Here is a 19,179-nt window from a genome sequence, read left to right as displayed (position 1 = left end):
GCAACAGTACAGCGAGCCTGGTTTGTAAAGAGCATTCTTGCCTTGATTTTGTTCCAATGTAAATGCTGATACGATTTGATTAAAGTAGCTGTAAAAGATGCTGGGTATGTGGGAGGTAGGAATAGGGAAAGGGTTTCAGAATTCCTAATCCTGTATAGCTCTCAAGACGGGAGAGTTGGACCCCATCTGGTATAAATGGATTAAAAATCTTTTCTCATTTCAAAGGTTTGATCTCAACAAGGGCTTGATTTGATGAAATCAAAGTGGCAGCTTGGATTTAAAAACTATTTAGAGTGGAACTTCCTAAAGTTTACATGTGAGGGAAGACTTGGCAGAGGTATAAATGTGGGGTGACCATGTATTTATATGTGTGTTTCACTGGAGGTCTGTTTGCAGAGATGATGGCAAATAAAAAAGTTTTTGAGCATGAGGGTATCAGGTTACTTGTGTAACAGAAGGATGCTTTTGTAATTCTTAGTTTGGAAGAAATACATGTGCTTTTTAAAAAAAAAAAAAAAAAAAAGAACATAATTTCCTTTTGAAAGAGTCATTTCATGTGTTATCTCCCTTCCTCCACCTCATTCTAACCCTGAAACATATTTCCAGACCTGTGTACTTCAAGTTACCTCCCCCTTAATGGTGTGCTGTCATTAGTGATAAGAACCCCAGGTAGGCACAGGAGAAAAACAAAAGCACAAACATTGTCCAAGGAAAGATGGCAGACAGCTTGTGGGACATAAAGAATGGCCCACATATGTGGTCTTTAGGACCTAAATTCTTACGTGTTGCACACAGTGCTTGCTTTAGAAAGGGACATCGCCTTCTGTCAGCTGAGTTGGGACCATTGTCAGTCTCACAGATAATTTGCAGCTCTGTTGTCTTTGGAATGATTTAGGAGTAGTTTGGCATAGTCTCTCATTCCCCACCACTCTGCACACACTACTAATAGAAACTCTGGCAATTTTCATCTTTGGTAAAGGCAACATGTACACAGCACTGCAATGGAAAAAGTATTGGAAAAAATCTGGTTTAATATAGTGCGTACATTCTGGGATGATGCTAAAGGCTGGCAACGTGGCAGTGGTGGATACGGCACGCGATGAAACAGAAAGCCGTACCCCAGTCGGCCGTGCTTTGCAGTTAGCAAAGTGAGTGCAGAAATCACAGAGCAAGATTTTTTTATATGCATAAGAAATCCCCAAGATGTAAATGAAACACATTTTATAAACTGTCTTAGGCTTTAAGTTTACACTCAGTTCTATATACACCTTGATTATAAACAGGTTTTTGAAAGCATTAATCTGCAAAAAAAAAAAAAAAAATAAGAGCATTTAACCTCTACAACCTGCTCTCATCCCAGCCGCACTGACAAGCCAGTCAACTCTTAGCTCTCCCGCCCGTATTTGCTTTCCCTACAATGACTTCATCGCCACCATATGGGACTATAATTATTGTATAGCAGATACATTTAGAATTCCTTGCCTAAAGTAAAGTTACATAAAGGTATATACTTTGTTTTGTGTTAAATTACCCTAAATTAAGTGGCTTAAAACAACTGGAGGTCAGAGATCTGAAATGAATCTCATGGAGCTAAAAACAAGATTCCATGGCGGGGGGAGAGGGGACGGTGTCTAAAGGACATTTTATTTTCTTGCCTTTTTCAGTTTTTGGAGACTGCAAGCATTCCTTGACTCATGATCTCCTTCATCTTCAAAGCAGCAATTGGATCATTCCAACCTCCTTCTATTTCTCTTGTTTCTTTTACTTCTAAGCACCATTATTATATCCGACCCACCCAGATAATCCAGGATAATATCCCGGTTTCAAAATCCTTAATTTAATCATACCTACAAAGTCTCTCTTGCCATGTAAGGGAACATAGCCACAGGTTCTGGGGATTAGATGTGCATATCTTTTATGTACCTAGGATAGGTACATAAAGTAAAACACACAGCCCTGATAAAAACGCCATTTTATCAAACAGGTTTTAGTATGTTAAATGTATTCTTTAACCTTTTACCTGAATTTAATTAGTCCTACTACTTAACTTCTGTTAAACTAAAGTAAGAATGTTCTACCCTTCAAGATGCAGTGGTTTGCAACCTTCCTAATGCCACGACCGTTTATTAATAGAGTTCCTCATGTTGTGGTGACCCCCCAACCGTAAAGTTATTTTTGTTGCTACTTCATAACTGTAATTTTGCTACTGTTATGTCTTAGGTGACCTCTGTGAAAGGGTTGTTCGACCCCCAAAGGGGTCACGACCCACAGGTTGAGAACTGCTGGCTTAATGAGTATCCAAAGTGGCTTCAAAGTAACCCTGTGGCTTTTAAGGGTTTAGCACAGATTCTCTTCACTTTAGTTCACTGTGCTAAGCGAACTGATGATGACATCCCCCTCAGTTATTTGGTGTATAACAACAAAATGAACAATCTAGTTCTATCGGGTAATTCTGTATAAAGATAATCAGAACAAGAATACCAGAGAACTTGTTGGTTATTACAACTCTGACTCTGACTCACCTAATCTCATTTTAGATGTGACAAATTTAGCTTTCGGAAGTTCAGTGGATCGTGGGATTTACAGAATGGTGGTGAGGATCTCTGTAAATTCACTCCTCCATAAAAGCAACAAAAGCTATGGCAAACATCATCAAAATCAACATTTTCATAACTCTGGAAATTAATCAAAGTCCTGAAACAACCTAAAGAATGTTTATTCAAGAAAAACCGCTGAACATTATTAATAACAGCAAGGTTTGTGGTATTTCTAACTTGACCTATTCTCATGCTCCTCTCCCCAGCTCCACAATAGCCTTGAAAACTAGCAGCCTCACAACCACAGCAGCAGCCACCAGGGGGGAAGGCCAGGTTTGAAGTTCTATTCCTAGAACACTGTCACTATTGGAGCTGACGTGCAGCCCTGTAATAAAACACCATTTACAGAGCTGTGTCTTCATTTGACCTGACCTAGTTAGTGCTCATTCAACCAGAAAAATCCTCCCGATCCCCAGTGCATTTGTTGAAAATCATCAGAGGCAGTTGTTTACCATTGCAGCTACCAGGGGCTGCTATAACAGTTTAAAAAAACAAAAACACAACTTTTCCAAAACCTAAAAGGAAGAGCTGAGAAACGAGATCTGTGTAGCAGACTTTGAAAAGCTCTAACATATTCCTGGGAATCCGCAGGCTGTGTACATGTAGAGCTGTGCACATAGGGCTGTGTACTTGACCGGGAAAGGCCTGAGAAAACCCCAAACTCTCACCTCTCATCGACCTTGAGGCCCTGTACAAGCAGGAAGTGCAGGTTAAGGCAGAGCTGTACAATGTTGGAACATCAAAGGTATACCCCAAGACACACACAGAGCTCCTTGAACAAACATGGAAGACTCATTGGTTTAAGACATGTGAAGAAATCTCTAGCCAAGCTAACTGAGCAAATACTACAGTGACTGTGCGTAGCAAGGAATACAAATTGTATAGGATTAGTCCAGGAAAGTCACTAAATGAATAATCAGCAGCAACAACAACAAAGCAATAATAACAAACTGTGGATTAGAGTGTAAGGTAATTTGATTTCCAGAATTGCCACATTATATTATTTAAAATGTTCAGTTTTTAACAAAAAAAAAATTATAAGACATGCAAAGAAACAGGAAAGTATGATCTACATAGGGAAAGATGAGGATGGGTGGGAATTAGTCCATAGAATGTGCATTTTGGGGACCCAGATATTTGACTTACTAGACAAAGACTTTATCAGCTATTATAAATATGTTAAAAGAACTAGAAGAAAACACATAGAAAGAGTAAAAGGAATGTATGATAACAACATTTACAAAATAGAATATCAATAGAGATAGACATTATTTTAAAAAGAACCAAATAAAAACCCCTGTTTAAAAATATAATAGTGAATGAAAATGCATTGGAAAAACTCAATGGCAAATATAAGCTGGAAAAGAAAGACTAGAGAACTTGAAGGCAGATCAGTTGAGATTATTAAATCTAATTAATAGAAAATAAAAAGAATGAATGCAAATAAACCTGTAAGACACCATTGAGTACATCAACACCGTGATGAGAGTCCCAAAAGGAGAAGAAAGAAAGGAAGAGTATATTTGAAGAAATAATGGTAAAAATTTTCTCACATTTGATGAAAAAGGATAATTTACAAGATCCTCAAAACCTCCAAGAGATTTAAACTTGGAAAACAATTTGACAGTTTCTAAAAAAGTTAAGCATAGACTTATCATTTGCCCTGCATTTTCTTCTTTTTTTTTTTTATCCTCAACCGAGGACATTTTTCCATTTTTTTTTTTTTTTTTTTGTACAGATAGAGTAGGAGGGAGAGAGAGGAAGGATAGAGAGAGAGAAACATCGACGTAAAGGGACACATCGAGTGGCTGCCACCCGCACGACCAACCAGGGCCGGGGACGAACTGCAACCGAAGTACATGCCCTTAGCAGGAACCGAACCCGGGTCTCTCCGGACCGCAGGCTGACACTCTAACCGCTGAGCCAAACTGGTCAGGGCTGCCCTGCATTTTCATTCCATTTGTCACCTAAGGGAAATGAAAATATATGTTCACACAAACACTTGTATATGTATGTTTATTACTGCATTATTTATAGTAGCCAAAAAGGGGAAACAACCCAAATGTCCATCAACTGATAAGTGGATAAACAAAATGAGGTCTATGTATACAGTGGAATATTATTTGGCAATTAAAAGGAATGACGTGCTCACACATGCTATACAGATGGACCTTGAAAACATTATGCTAAGTGAAAGAAGCCAGTCACAAAGCCCACATATGGTATCATTCCATTCATATGGAATGTCCAGAATAGGCCAATCCATAGCAACAGAGAGTAGATTAGTGATTCTTGAGGACTATAGAGGAAGAAAGTATTTGGGCTAATGGGTTCTGGGTTCTTTTTTGGAGTGATAAAAATTCTATAATAAGATAGTGGTGATGGCTGCACCATTCTGTGGAATATACTGAAAGCCATTGAATTGTACACTATAAACTGGTGAATTCATGGTTATGTGAATTATGTCTCAATAAAGCTGTACATATATATATATTTCATATGTATATGAAATAAATGAATTTATTGGAAAAAATACCAAGGATAAGGAGCTTTTCAGCTTGTCAGCTCAACCATCAATCTAACCTGAGGCCTTAGGTCAATCATTTTCACTCTTTCTGCCTCAGTTTACTTGTATACAAAATGGGCTTCTTGCAACACCCGCAGAGCACAAGGAGTTGCTGTAAAGACCAAATGAGGTGATTAAGGTGGTAGCAATATTCAGATGGCCAGGGTTGGGCACCACGTGGTTTGCTTAGGTATAGCTTAGGCTGTAGACTATCAAAGTTAAGAATACGGACTGTAGGGCTAGGCAACCTGTGTTCAAATCCATCTCTAGCAGTGATGTGCTGTGTGACCGAGACCAAGTGACTTTATCTCTGTGCCCGCATCTTCCTGTGAAATGAGATCATAGTAGTGCTGCCTTCACAGGGTTGTTACAGGACTGAAATGGAGTTAATAAAACAGATATAAAACTTACAAACAGCAAAATTCAGTGTACTATGGGATTGATATGGACTCTGAGAATGCACTGCTCAAACTTCTAATGCTAGAGAAGGGAGGGAAGAGGACTGGAAGAGGGTGACATGGTGGAAGAGACAAACATGAAATGGTAAGGAGGAAGTGTGGGGCTGACAGGAAGTGTGAAAGAGTAAGAAGGAAGTCTCTGAACCTTCCTCGTGAGCCTGTCTGGAGCATCTTGGTGTGTTACTCTCAGGAGTAAATGGCTTTCATCTGGAGTTGGGAAGGTGGGTATTATAAAGAAACACACTGGGGATGTGCTCAGAGTTTTCTGTCTAATTTCAGAGTCAAGGGGATTGAGTTCAGAAGGTGCACCTTGGGGGGAAATGGACATACAGAATGGACGCAGACAGGTCCACCCGGAGGTGGCAGCTGAAATAGCTTGAGTATATGAGGTACACAGGTAGTGGAGTGACATAAGTACTGAATCCTTACTACCTGTAAGCCACAGTGAAATAATCAGCATTATGATCTGTGGTGGGAGCAGATTCTATGTGTGTGTGTACATACATGTGTGTGCATGTGTGTATATGTGTGTGCTCATGTTCATCCATGGGTATGTTGTGCATGTGTGTGTGCGTGTGTGGGCAGTGAGTACATGTGGGTGGTGTGTGTGCATGCACCTGTGTGTGTGTGTGTGCGCGCGCGCACGCTCATGTGTCTGCTAAAATATAAATGTTCTTTACTCACTTAAAAAATGCATACATGATCTCACTTTTATTAGGATAAAATGCTATCTATAAAAAGTCACCTTATAATTTCAACTAATGCTTGACTTTTTTGTTTGTTTTGAAAGGACTATTTTTAGAGCAGTTTTAGATTTACAAAAAAAATACTGAAAAGAGAGTTCACCCAGTTTCCCCTACTGTTTACATTTACATGCGTATATATAGTATGTTTGTTATAATCAGTGAACCAACGTGGGTAAATTATCCTTAACTAAAACCTAGTCGATTCTGATTCCCGTAGTTTTGTCAAAGGTCTTTTCTGTTCCAGGACCATCCAGGACAACACATGGCATTTCGTTGTCATGCCTCCTTAGGCTCCTTGGCGGGACCGTTTCTCAGATTTCCCTTGTGTCTGATGATCTTGACAGTTCTGAGGAGTACTGGTCTAGTATTTTGATGTTTTAATTTTCAATATGGCAAAAAACACTATAACAACAAACACTTGCTAAGCATTTCACATATGGTATCTCTTTTAACACTCTCAGTATTTTCTGCCACAGTATTTTCAACAGTGCCATTTCACAGGTGGGCTTCTCTTCTTTCCCACGACACATTTAACGAGACAGTCCAAAGTTGAGTCGGGGTAGGAGGTGGAGGACAGAGATAAATGTACATCTTAAAAACACATAAATAAAGTCTTTAGGTCCCTGTGCGGCCTCCCTCTGGGGCTTCCAACCCCCCACCCCCACCCCCAGAGGGCAACGGAACTTAGTACTGAAAGAGAGTCACACCTTTGAAAGCTGGGAGATTTGTGCGGCTGCCGATCTCATTCCTTCAGAAGCCTCTTCAAGCGGGTCACTCAAAACACAGGTTGTAGAGTATGTCACGCTGCAGAGACCTGGGAAAACAGCCCCCCTGTCAGATCCTACCGGCCACTGCAGAAAGCAGCCGTCTGCGGGGATGCATGTCCTCAGCTGCCAGCCTCTAACGGAGCAGTCACAGTGAAGCCAAACGTCTGACCATTTTTTCATCAGTGAGCAGATAATAATTCAAAGTCCCGGACCAAAGCAACTTTTCTGAAAGGGTCTTATGAAATCATTTTTCTTCGCAAATCCATAAAACTCTCCTCGGACGCCTTATCAATAGGGAGGCTTAGAGGGAGAGCAGAAGTCGTTGGATTATGATGTGCTCGTTTTAATGAAATTCCTCTCCCGCTGAGATGTTCCCTGCAGATTTTCCATATTTCAGCCTGGGAAAGGTTTGACGCTTTCCTGCCCGTGCCAAGAGTTAATTGAAAACATTTCAGGATAAATTCGGTTGGAGGTGGGGGCAACGCTTCCAGTCCATCATTATTCTTGGCAATAATAGAGAAGTAATACAATTATTAATAGGCATGTTGTATCCTCTTAACGTGGGTGTTGGTTTAGGAACCGTGTCTTCGATATTCTTTCTGAAACTCCACACAAAATCCTGAGTTAAGAGCCTGAGGACTGAGGACAAAAACAAGTTTTGCTGCTAAATTATATAGTTTGGCTCTTCCTGTCCGTAGTGGTGGAGTGGTGGTAAATGATTGCTGCCTTCCCCTCAAAGTTCTGTTTTCAAATCCAGCATGGGGTTTTGTGAAATACGCACTTATGGATATTAAAAGAAAATGTGTGTAAACATTGGCAAAACAATTTATACAGTTATGATTGTGTGAGGGTTTTAAGACAGAGCTCACTGGGGGAACTTACATTTTGGCCCCGTCTATCAAAATGGAATTAGCCTGAAACTGAGAATACAGCCCATTTCACCCTCTATCTGACACTGGACTGTCTCCTAAACTTTATTGAATAACACAGAAAACTAATATTTAGTCATTGCTATGAATAGGAATTCTTATTTTCTTTACTTTTTAATGTGGTTTGAAATGTTAATTCTTTTATTAACACCTTTCCATCTGGTTTGAAAACCCATGACCAAATTTGTTCTTGAAACTTAATCTCTCTGGGGCCCTGGAAGAAATGTTAGGATAACTGAGCAAATCAGAAACACATCTCCGTCCTGGGTGTTGCCTGCTAAAGGGAGCAATTAACACCATCCAACCTGCAAATCTTCCCTTGCTCTGCCTAGGATTCACAAGTGAAATGTGTGTGAAGGAATGGGTATGTCACATAGAATATTAGCAGTTTTATTTGTCAGAGTGATACTATAGCTTTACATCTCTATAGGGCATTTAAGTCATCCAATCATTGTACCATTTTTTTGTTGTTGTTGTTGTTCTCTAAAAGTGCATGAGAGTTTTGCACATATGTATATCTATGTATTTAGATGTATTGTGTAATATCACTACACCCCATTTGCTACATAGGTGTGGGGGAGAAAGAGGCAGGTGTTGCCAGAATCCTCGTCTCCTCTGGTCTTGGTTTCTCATTTGTCTTCCCTTCTGCAGTGTAAGCTCAACCGGGGCAGAGACAGTTCCATCTCTGCTTTTTTCCTCCTGTGCCTGGAAGGGTGCTGAGCATTTACTAAATAAATGAATGAATTTTCTGGCTCTCCTTGACTCTTGCCTTTACTTAGGGAAACAAACCAAATTAGAAGTAATTTTCTACTACATTGAACTATGATTATGTCGTTTTTGTGGGGTGGGGTTCTACAATAAGATCAATTAAAAATAAGATGCATGGTAAGTACCTTGGGAAGATTCTCTTAGATGTTAGCTAGAAAGGTTACTGCTTCTATAATGGGATTTAAGGACTCTCCATAAAACTACACCAAAAGATGCCTCCACTCCATCCAATAGACTTTGCACAAAATCCCACCATTCCTTCAGCTCCCAATGCTGGTCCTCAAAGCAGGCTCACTAGGCTCTCTGGAGATGCCAGTCAATCACAGATGCTCATGCCTTGGCCCTCAGGGATGCTGGTTCAGTAGGAGTCAGAGTGAAGCCCAGGAATGTGCATTGCAAACCAGCTCCCCAGATCATTCTTAGGCACATGCAAGTATGGAAAATACTCGATACATTTTAACACCTGTTAAATTGAATGTGGCCTTTGAAAGAGCTCTTGTTGTATACAATGTGATATCACTATATGATACGATATTTACTTTAGGGAGAATGATCTTTCTTTAGAATGAAGCCTAACCAAAGAGTACACAACAGTGCCAGAATTCTCAACAGAAAAAATAAGAAATTTAACCACAGTCCTGTCACCCCTTTAAACTCAACTTCTTTTCAAATCCCCTATATTAATTTGCTAAGATTGCCATATAAAGTACCACAAACCAAGTGGCTTGGACAGCAGAAATTGTGTCAAGTTCTGGAGGGTGGCAGTCTGAGATCAAGGTGTCGGCCGGGCTGTCCCTTCTGAGGGCTTTGAGGGAGAACGTGTTCCACGCCCCCAACCGGGCTTCTGGTGGTTTCCAGGCCATCTCTGGTGTTCTTTGGCTTGTAGGCACATCCCTCTGATCTCTGCCTTTACCTTTACATGCCCTCCCTGTGTGCACACACGACTGTGTCCCAATGTCCCGTTTATAAGGACACCGGTCATGTTGGTCCATTCCAGTATGAATTCATTTTAACTTCACCAATCACATCTGTGCTGAACCTGCTTCCAAATCAGTTCACATCTTGAGGTACTGGGGTTAGGATTTTAACACATGAATTTGGAGGGAAGGGGCACAGTTCAACAATAACGTCCCCATCCCGGCACCAGGAACACTTGAGCTAGATGGGCTCATGTCAGGCCCAGGACAGCGCGCCAGGCGAGGTGCACAGAAGGGTTCCTGTGAGATCAGCCACATAAAGAGTGGAGTGGACTGTCCAGTAGAGTCACAGCCTGTACTGGTGGGTAAGAGGCCTCACTGGGAAGTACAGCCAGTGCGGGAGGAGCGGGGAGAACAGAGGAGCAAAGGCTAAAGCTGAGGAATGAAGGGGAGGGCCAGAGAAATTGCTGCTACTGTGACATTTCTAAATTTCTCTTTCCAGGGGGTTAGGAACACCGAAGACATGGAACATTGAAATAGTGCTGACCTGGCAAGCATGTCATCATGTTCATGTTACTCATATCAATGTCTATTTGCATGACTGGGGGTGTGTGGGTGTTGGTAGAACTATGGGAGCAACAGTAGCACCCCTCCTCCCACGCCATCCCTCCACTCTGCTGTTTGACGCTGACCGATAATGACGATGATGACAATGATAATTATGACATGCCTCCGTAGTACGCAGCATAGTTCCTGGTGCATATAAGACAAAAAATATTGGTTGAATGAATAGCTTGGAAGGGCTAAAGCCTCACTTAAGACCAAATATATTTGCTCTCTGAGAGCAACATTCTCACTGGTGACATCACAAACAAATTGAAGTCAGATGGTATGCCCGGAATGTGCCTAGTTGACAAAAAGAATTTATTTCAAATGTTGGCTTAGCTTGGATTTATCTTGGCTCTGGGGTGTTTTATATAACCCAAAGTGAAAAGGAATGTTTAAAACGAGCATCAGCAAGGGAGGCTAATTTTAGGAGTCACACAAAGAATCTTCAAACTTTATTGCTAATGAAGCCTACCTTTGCCACTCCTTACTGGTGGGAAATGTTTCTATCAGAGGCTGGAGAAGTTCCAAGGGCCTGATATATTAAATGTGACTCTATCCCTGGGACTGGGGTAATATGGTTTATGAGTCCAATAATCGTAATAGCACTTCACATCTGAATGAACCTCTCTGGTGCACAGGGCGAGCTTCGTGGATGAACTCATTTGTTTGCATTTTTCCCTCTGTGGGCAGTGGGGTTCATATCATTGTTTCCATTTTCCCCTGATAGGAGCAGCTGCCGTTCATGGACCATCCGCCCGTGTTCCTTCACATGAAAACATGGAACCTCCATTCTGGGTTCTACAGGAAGTCCCAGGGTTTTCACTCAATTCCCAGGGTATCATTCTCTTCCCCTAGTCCCTTCTGAATCAATTTCCTATACACTCACCCCCCAGCCTGCATTTGCATCTGTCAAGCTGGCTCCACTCCTGGAGTGAGGCAAAGCTCCTTCTTGAACCCTTACTCCCATCTCTTAGAAAAGTCAAGAGCATGAACGAGGGGTAGCAGTGTGGTGTGTATTTTTATAGGCGTTTTGTGAATATCAGTGAAGAATATTTATGTTCATTCCATACAGTAGGTAATTTAAATTGAGTGTTATATGTTCCCTGCCCCCTTGAAGTACATCCACTACGTCCGTCACCCGGGCAGGCTTCCATCTCCGGCTGTGCTGCTGTGTCCTCTCTGCTCCCCTCTCCGTCATTCTCTTCTCCTCTCGGTTCTTATTTTCCCACCATAAATTGTGCTTTGCTTCTCATAAAAAGCACTTGAATTACCTTTCTGTGTTCTCCAGTCAACCTTTTCATTCCGGAGCCCCCCTCCATTGCTCCAACCCAACAACCTATCAAGGTTCTTCCTAAATGGAAAATCTCTTCCCCAAAAGGAACTTTGGTTCTCTCTAGGAAAATAACAATTTGTTAGTTTTATTTTTTCACTTCATTTTATCTCATAACACTTCTCTAAGGTAGATATTATTTTTTACTTCTATTTTGCTGTTCTTTGCAAAGAGCCCAGTAATATGTATTGTTAACTTTGAAGTAAACTGTAGAGGAAATATGAATAGCAAAGCAGAAGGAACAATTTGTATGATACAACATGGAAGTGTGGGGATGGTAGAAGGAGGAAGGGCTTAGGAAACGTTATTTTGTTCTTTAGGAGGACAGTATAGAATCTGATTAACTGTGAGCAATGAAATAAAACAATAGTTAAGTATATGGACTAAATTTTAAGACAGACATTAGAAAAACTAGAAATGCAATTTGTAGCTTCCCAAGAACTGGGAGTGGGAAGCAGGGTGAGGAGAAACAACAAGAACAGCAGTAAGAATAGACACGGCCGTCCAAGAAAGGCAAGCCGATTGGGATTTTAAAAACACATGCTAAATTTAAAACACAAAGAGAGTAATGAAACAAATCAGTAGCCAGTGAATGTCAATATATTTAAATTGTCTGTGAAAAAAATAAAAGCTCCATTAGATTAAAAAATAGTGTGAATCAACCAATCAAATAAAATCCACCCTAGCTAACAAGAACTAAGATAAAAGAACACAAAAAGAATAAAAACATGAAGAGCTAGAAGAAGCTGTATCATCCCTGAAGTAGTGTTAAAGGGAAGTTTCAGTGACGTCCACAAGAAGGAGGCAAACGAAGGTAAGACACACCTAACTCTCAGGACGAGTGTCAGCCAGGAGGAGGAGAGGTTTTATTGCTATGCTGGTAGGTAAGAACAGATTTTACTTACTCCATATAGTTATCTAAAATCCAGTTAGCTGTTATGTTTTTCTTAATATATTGAGCCAAAACTAGTTCAGTAAAAGCTGTGTTAAGTATATGAAACAAATTATTAAACAAAAATTGCACTTTGATTTCACTTAAACATACAGAAAATATTGAAAGGTTATATATAAATATACCTAGATTATCTCTAGGTGATACTATTATGGTGTTTTTATTCTCTTCTTTATGATTAACTTGATCTTCTAATTTTCAATGTGTATTAGAAAAATAGTATACATTAACAGAATAGAAACAGATACAGCAACATTATTATGAGACAGAATAAAGGCAAAAGTCATTAAAGAAGTAAAGAGTTCTGCTTCATATTGTTATATTTTTTGCCATAAAGATAAATGGTCATGTAACTAAATGCATTTAATACTTACTTTCAAAATATATATGCAAAACCTGATAGAAATAAAAGAAGAAATTGATAAATCAATTCTGATGATTCCACAGAATATATAGTAGGAGATATTAAAACAACAGAAAAAGATATATAGAGAATTAAGATAATTAAATTGATATACTATTGTAAAGAACATTAATAAAATCAGATATTACACGTTCCTTTTTATGTACCTAAAATATGTATAAAATTTGATCATATTCATATCCATAAACAAAATAGTATTAAGTTGCAAAAAAAGCAGAAATTATTAGGCTATGTTCATTAATCAATTTGACTAAAATAATAAAATAATACCTAAAAACTTAAAAACATAATCTAGATACTCCTGAGATAAAAGAGCCAATCAAAATCAGAAGTATGTACTTTTTGGAAATAAATTTTAATAAGAGAAGAGCACATCAAAACCTGTCGGATGTGACCTAAAAGTTCCACAGAAGAAAAATTGTATTCAGAAATCAACCTTTTGGAAAACACAAAAAATGAAAATTAATGACCAGGAACCCAATAAGAGAACAACAACAACAAAAATAAAGTAGAATGATGTCAATAACAGTGAAGTAGAAATGAACAACAAAAAAATCCTAGCAGGAATTTCATATTTTAAACTCAAAACGTATCACTTGAAAAGACTAATAATATAAACAAAACTTTAAAAGAAGCATGTAAAAGATTAAGAAATAATGACTATATAAACACAGAATTTAGAGATTAAAAATATGAAAGAGGCTCTGGCTGGTTTGGCTCAGCAGTTAGAGCCTCAGCCAGCAGACCAAAGGGTCACGGGCTTGATCCCTAGTCAAAGGCATGTACCAGGGTTGCAAGTTTGATCCCCGGCCCCAGTTGGGGCTGTGTGGTAGGCAACCAATTGATGCATCTCTCTCATGTTAATGATTCTCTCTCTCTCTCTCTCTCTCTCTCTCTCTCTCTTTTCCTTCCTCCCTTCACTCTATCTAAAAAAAAATTCAATGGAAAAATATCCTTGGGTGAGGATTAACAACAACAACAAATGAAAGAGAATATTTTATATGATGTAATATTAATATTTTGAAACTCTAAATAAAATTGATTTTATTTTATAAAAATATAAATCACCAGTAGCTCGAGAAACTGAAAATAAGTTTTCTTTATTTAATAAAGCATATACTAGAAACCCATACCAAGCATCAGCAGAAATATTAGAAGTATTACCTCTGGAGTCAGCATACAAGAACAATGGCTACCTCTTATTTAACATTGGACTGACAATACTAGCCAGGGCAATATGACATGAAAAGTAATGATGAGGTATCAATATGATAAATATTAGAAAGGAAAAAAATATATCAGTAGTTTTCGAATAGTTATGTATGGATTCCTGGAGCATCCTCAAGACAGGTCAAAACTGTTTTCATTATAATCCCAAGAAATTATTTTCCTTTTGCACTGTGTTGACATTTCTTTGTATTTATGGAGCAAAAACAATGGTGAGTAAAACAAATGGTGATTTATCACAAATCAAGACAATCATACCAAACTGTCCTAGTCATCAAGCTCTTCACTTCAATGCACTTACACTACAAAAAATTTGACAGTTTCACCTAAGAATAAACTTAATGAAACAATAAAAAAAGTCTTTAATCTTATTGGGTTCCTGATCATTAATTTTCATTTTTTGTGTTTTCCAAAAGGTTGATTTCTGGATACAATTTTTCTTCTGTGGAACTTTTAGGTCACATGTGTACTTGTGAATACACATCTTTTAAATAATCTATGTGATAAAACAGGAAGTAATGGTTAGGCATTTCTGTAGCATAAATGGTTTTCTTCAAGGAAAAACGTTTGTGTGGTTGACTTGTGAACTAACCACTTTTTCTATTGAAGACCATATTTACATGAAAAAAATGACTGAAAGACAAACTATGTTTGTTCAGTCTTGGATATTTGACCAACATTTTTTCAGAAAAACAAAACACAATTCAAGGAAAATGACATGATTTATTGCCAGTAGTAACATTTGATCTTCCATGCTAAAAATGAGAATTTTGTAAAACTTGTATCCTGTACTGTGAACTTGATATGTCTCCAACAATTAGAAAATCAATGATGAAATCAGTGGTAATATTAACAAATGTTATTTATTTAATATGATAAAATAAAATGTATCGATATTTGGCCTTGGCTGGTATGGCTCGGTGGTTAGAGTGTTGTCCACAGACAAGGCACATACCTTGGTTGCAGTTTGGTCCCCGGCCCTGGTCAGGGTTGTGTGGGAGGCAACCAATGGATTTGTCTTTCACATGGATGTCTCTCTCTCTCTACCCCCCTCCCACTCTATCTGAAGATAAATGGAAAAGGATCCTTGGGTAAGGATTTAAAAAACAGTGTTTATATTTGTATTACAGTTGACCCTCGCCACTTCGCGCTTTGACTTTGGCAGCTTCATTCTATAGCATGGTTTTTAAAACTATACTATATTTGAAAAAACCGCGATAGAGTGAGGCCGCGAAAGTCGAAGCGCGAAGTGGCGAGGGACAACTGTATATAAATAAAGAATCCTACTTTGTGAAAATTCATTCATCGCAGTAGAGTCTGGAACTGAGCAACCGTTGTAAACGAGGGCCGACTGTATCTTCACAACTCAGTGACAAATACTTTTTAAAAGACCAGTGGATGGATGGTATGATAATATCATGGATGGATTAAAGGACTATTAAAATAGCAGATAGACATATGGAATTTTAATGCCACAGATTATGAAATATTTATCAATATGGTTTCAGATTCTGTCTTATAATTAATCTTTAAAAAATCTACCAGCGGTTGAGTGTTGCGTATCAAAAAGAATCTGCACAATTGTTTATAAGACTATTGAATTATTTCTGCCTTTTCTAACTGCATATCTAAAGATATATGCTGTTTATAGAGTAGAGTGAATACAGAAGCAGAAATTCTTTCCCCTTCAAATAGATTATGTCAACATGTAATAGGTTCACTATTTTTTTTCTTTTTATTAAATTGATTGGAGTGACATTGGTTAATAAGATTATATGGGTTTCAGGCATATATTTTATGATACCTGATTTTCATATTGCATTGTATGCCCAGATTCACTATTTCTTTTTTAAAAATTATCTCTATTATTGAAAGCATTACAAACGTCCCTCCTTCTTTCCCCGCTGACACCCTCCTCCCTGTTCCCACCCCCATCCCCCACCCCAGGTTCACTATTTTTAGAGAAAAGTCAGGTGGCAATAAGCAAGGGCTCCTTTTGACAATTAAAATGAAATATGAGTCTGTACTTTATTTCTATAGCTTACTGATGTTTATTTTTTAAATATTATGCAATATGCAATTTCATGGTTACTTTACTCATTATATAAAAGTGTGTTTTCATTTAGGCACATGTCAAGAATCAGGGCACATTTCAGTTTCTGAAAATGTCAAACATTTTCGGCTTAGCTCTTCAGTCAGAACTTCACTAGAAGAAACAATGCACTGGAAAAAATGATAGGATTAATTCTTCCCCTTGAAAACACATAAAAAATGGATGATTAGTCATATATATAAAAGCTTATGTTTCCCCACACATATCCACGAGGCATGAACACAACTGCAGAAAGAAAAGGTAAACAAAGCTGAGCGAGTGGATGCAGACTGAGAAGAAGGTGTGGTCATTTTCACCAGGGGAAGAACGGTCTTACAGATCACGAGGGAAAGCGGGCTTCGCGTGGCTCACACTTTCTGCAGGCAGGACACTTCCCTTTTTGGTTCACTGCTGCATCCCTAGGGCTTAACATGCCACTTGGTCCATAGTAAGTGCTCAGTAAACATCATTTGCATGAATGAATAAATAAAAGATCTTTTTGAGACTCTTCTTGCTCTAACATTTTTATGTTTTTCTGACTTATTTGTCTATCACATACTTTTTCAAGTAGGACAGTTTTACAGGTTAAAATACTTGAGGCCTCCAAAATAATCACTTCTTTTTCATGAAAATGTGAGTTTTGCTGAGCAAATGAGGGCAAGAAGGGGCACATTCTTCTGAAGGGGGGAGATTGGGGGCAGTAATCATAGTGAAGCTACACCCTCTTATTTCTTCCTCTGGTTCTGAATAGTCATATTCAAAAACATTTTTATTGTGAAAGCAGAATAATATACATTTATTGATAAAGTTTGGGAAACATAAACATAAGTAATAATGACCCACTAAGCCAGCATGCCTAACACTTTGGCATATTTCCTCCTATAGATGAAATGATTCAAAAAATAATTTGAATTCAGTTCAATATTTCAAAAGTACATGGGCTATTCGGGTTTTCTACATTTTGAGAATCAATATAGCATAAAAGCTATGATCTCAATATCCTGACACAAACCTAGATTCTACATTCATCAACTTACTGAATAATCAGGGTCAACTCATTTAAGCATCAGTTCCTTCATCTGTAAAACTGGTAATAAAACTACTGTAAGTTGTAATGACGAAATGATGTAATATATAATACCTGCAGAGCACTGTGCAGGACATGTAAGCACTCAATAATGCTAACTGTCATTACCTATCATTATTACAATTCTTTTAATGCAACGGCATATTTTGGTAATTTTTATTTCCTAGGGTTAGTTGTGATTATTTTTATGATTATGACTATTGTTATAATAAAGGATATTTTGACCACATATTTTCTTAGAAATCTGGTGAATTTGTCTTGGTCCTTAAGATTTAGTCATAATATTAGTCTCTTGTTTAGCTGCATGACCAGAAACTTTATTATTTTTTGCTCCTGCTCCTCCTCAGATCTCTCTGACATTCTGTGATCCTTTCCTTCTCTGACATCTCCCCATGCCCGCTGCATTCTTCCCCTCTGCACTCCCCTTGGGAGTGTCGCTCTCAGAGTGTGAACCATGACCACCACACATCTGCCCTGAACGTTAGACCTGAGTTGGTTTCCTGAAGTGCATTGTCAGCTGGATATTTTGTATATTCTCAACCTTTCTTCTTCTGGGACAGAATATGATACCACCCACCCAGATTTCTGAGCTAGAAGCCCAACCTTTATATTGGCCTCCTGCCTCCCTGAACACTTCATATTGGACCAATCACAGTGTCATGAATCTGTCTTCTTCTTTCCCTCCATGGCCACTCTTCCAGCCAGTCCTTGGCTTGGTCCACTGCAGCTGGCAGTAGCCTCCTAAATGTTATACTGTTCTCTGCTTGCCACACCTTGAAATCGTCATATACTCTGTTAATGAAGGTGAACCTCTGAAGCTTTTCAGTTGGGAATTCCCAGCAGTTACTTGTCATGTATACCGTGCAGGGTAAAGTCAATGCCTAGCATGATGTATAAGACTTCTAGGACCCAGTATTGACCCCTTCTTTCAAACCCCATCCTTGCTACTTCCTCCTTTGTGCTTTGGTGGTCTCTCTCTCTCTCTCTCTCTCTCTCTATTTCTATCTCTCTCTCTATCTCTATCTCTATCTCTATCTCTCTCTATCTCTATCTCTATCTCTATCTCTATCTCACACACACACAGTTGATCCATTCCTCTGATGGAAATGTTTTCCCCACTTTTTCCTGTGCTAACTCCTTTTCCTGTCTTTAGACATAGGTTCAATGTTGCCATCTCCAAGAAGCTTTTCTTCAGTCTAATGTTGGGCTAAATCATACAGTTACACTCCTCCGTGCTTGCCATTTGATATTGAAAGCATGTATCTCCCATCCTGACTACCAGCTTGTCCAGGGACAAAACATTCACATTGGTTGCTACCCACATTAGATCCTCAACAGATGCCCGTAGAACCAAGATGGACTCTTTTTGTCCATGCCCTCATCCCATCAACTGTTCAGAGTTACAGACATGAGTTTTAGTTGTCACAAAAGCTTACTTCAATGTTTGCTACAGAAGGATGCTCCATATAGGTGTGAGTGACAGGTAAGAGGTGACAGGTTACAACTGAAGACTGGACTGTCATTTTCATAAAAGAGATGCCTACTAGGAAGGTCTCCAACCTCACTGAAATGTTTCTTATGTTGGTGCTTAGTAACATCTGATCAGAAATGAGATATACAATAGGATTTAGTTGTAAGCTATTATGCCATTCTGACATCCACAAACCCACAAATATCCTATAGAACTTATGAACTTCAAATATAGAAACT

The sequence above is a fragment of the Molossus molossus genome, unplaced genomic scaffold (assembly GCF_014108415.1).
Source record: "Molossus molossus isolate mMolMol1 unplaced genomic scaffold, mMolMol1.p scaffold_m16_p_14, whole genome shotgun sequence".
Taxonomy (NCBI): Eukaryota; Metazoa; Chordata; class Mammalia; order Chiroptera; family Molossidae; genus Molossus; species Molossus molossus.
Note: the sequence above shows the minus strand (reverse complement) of the source record.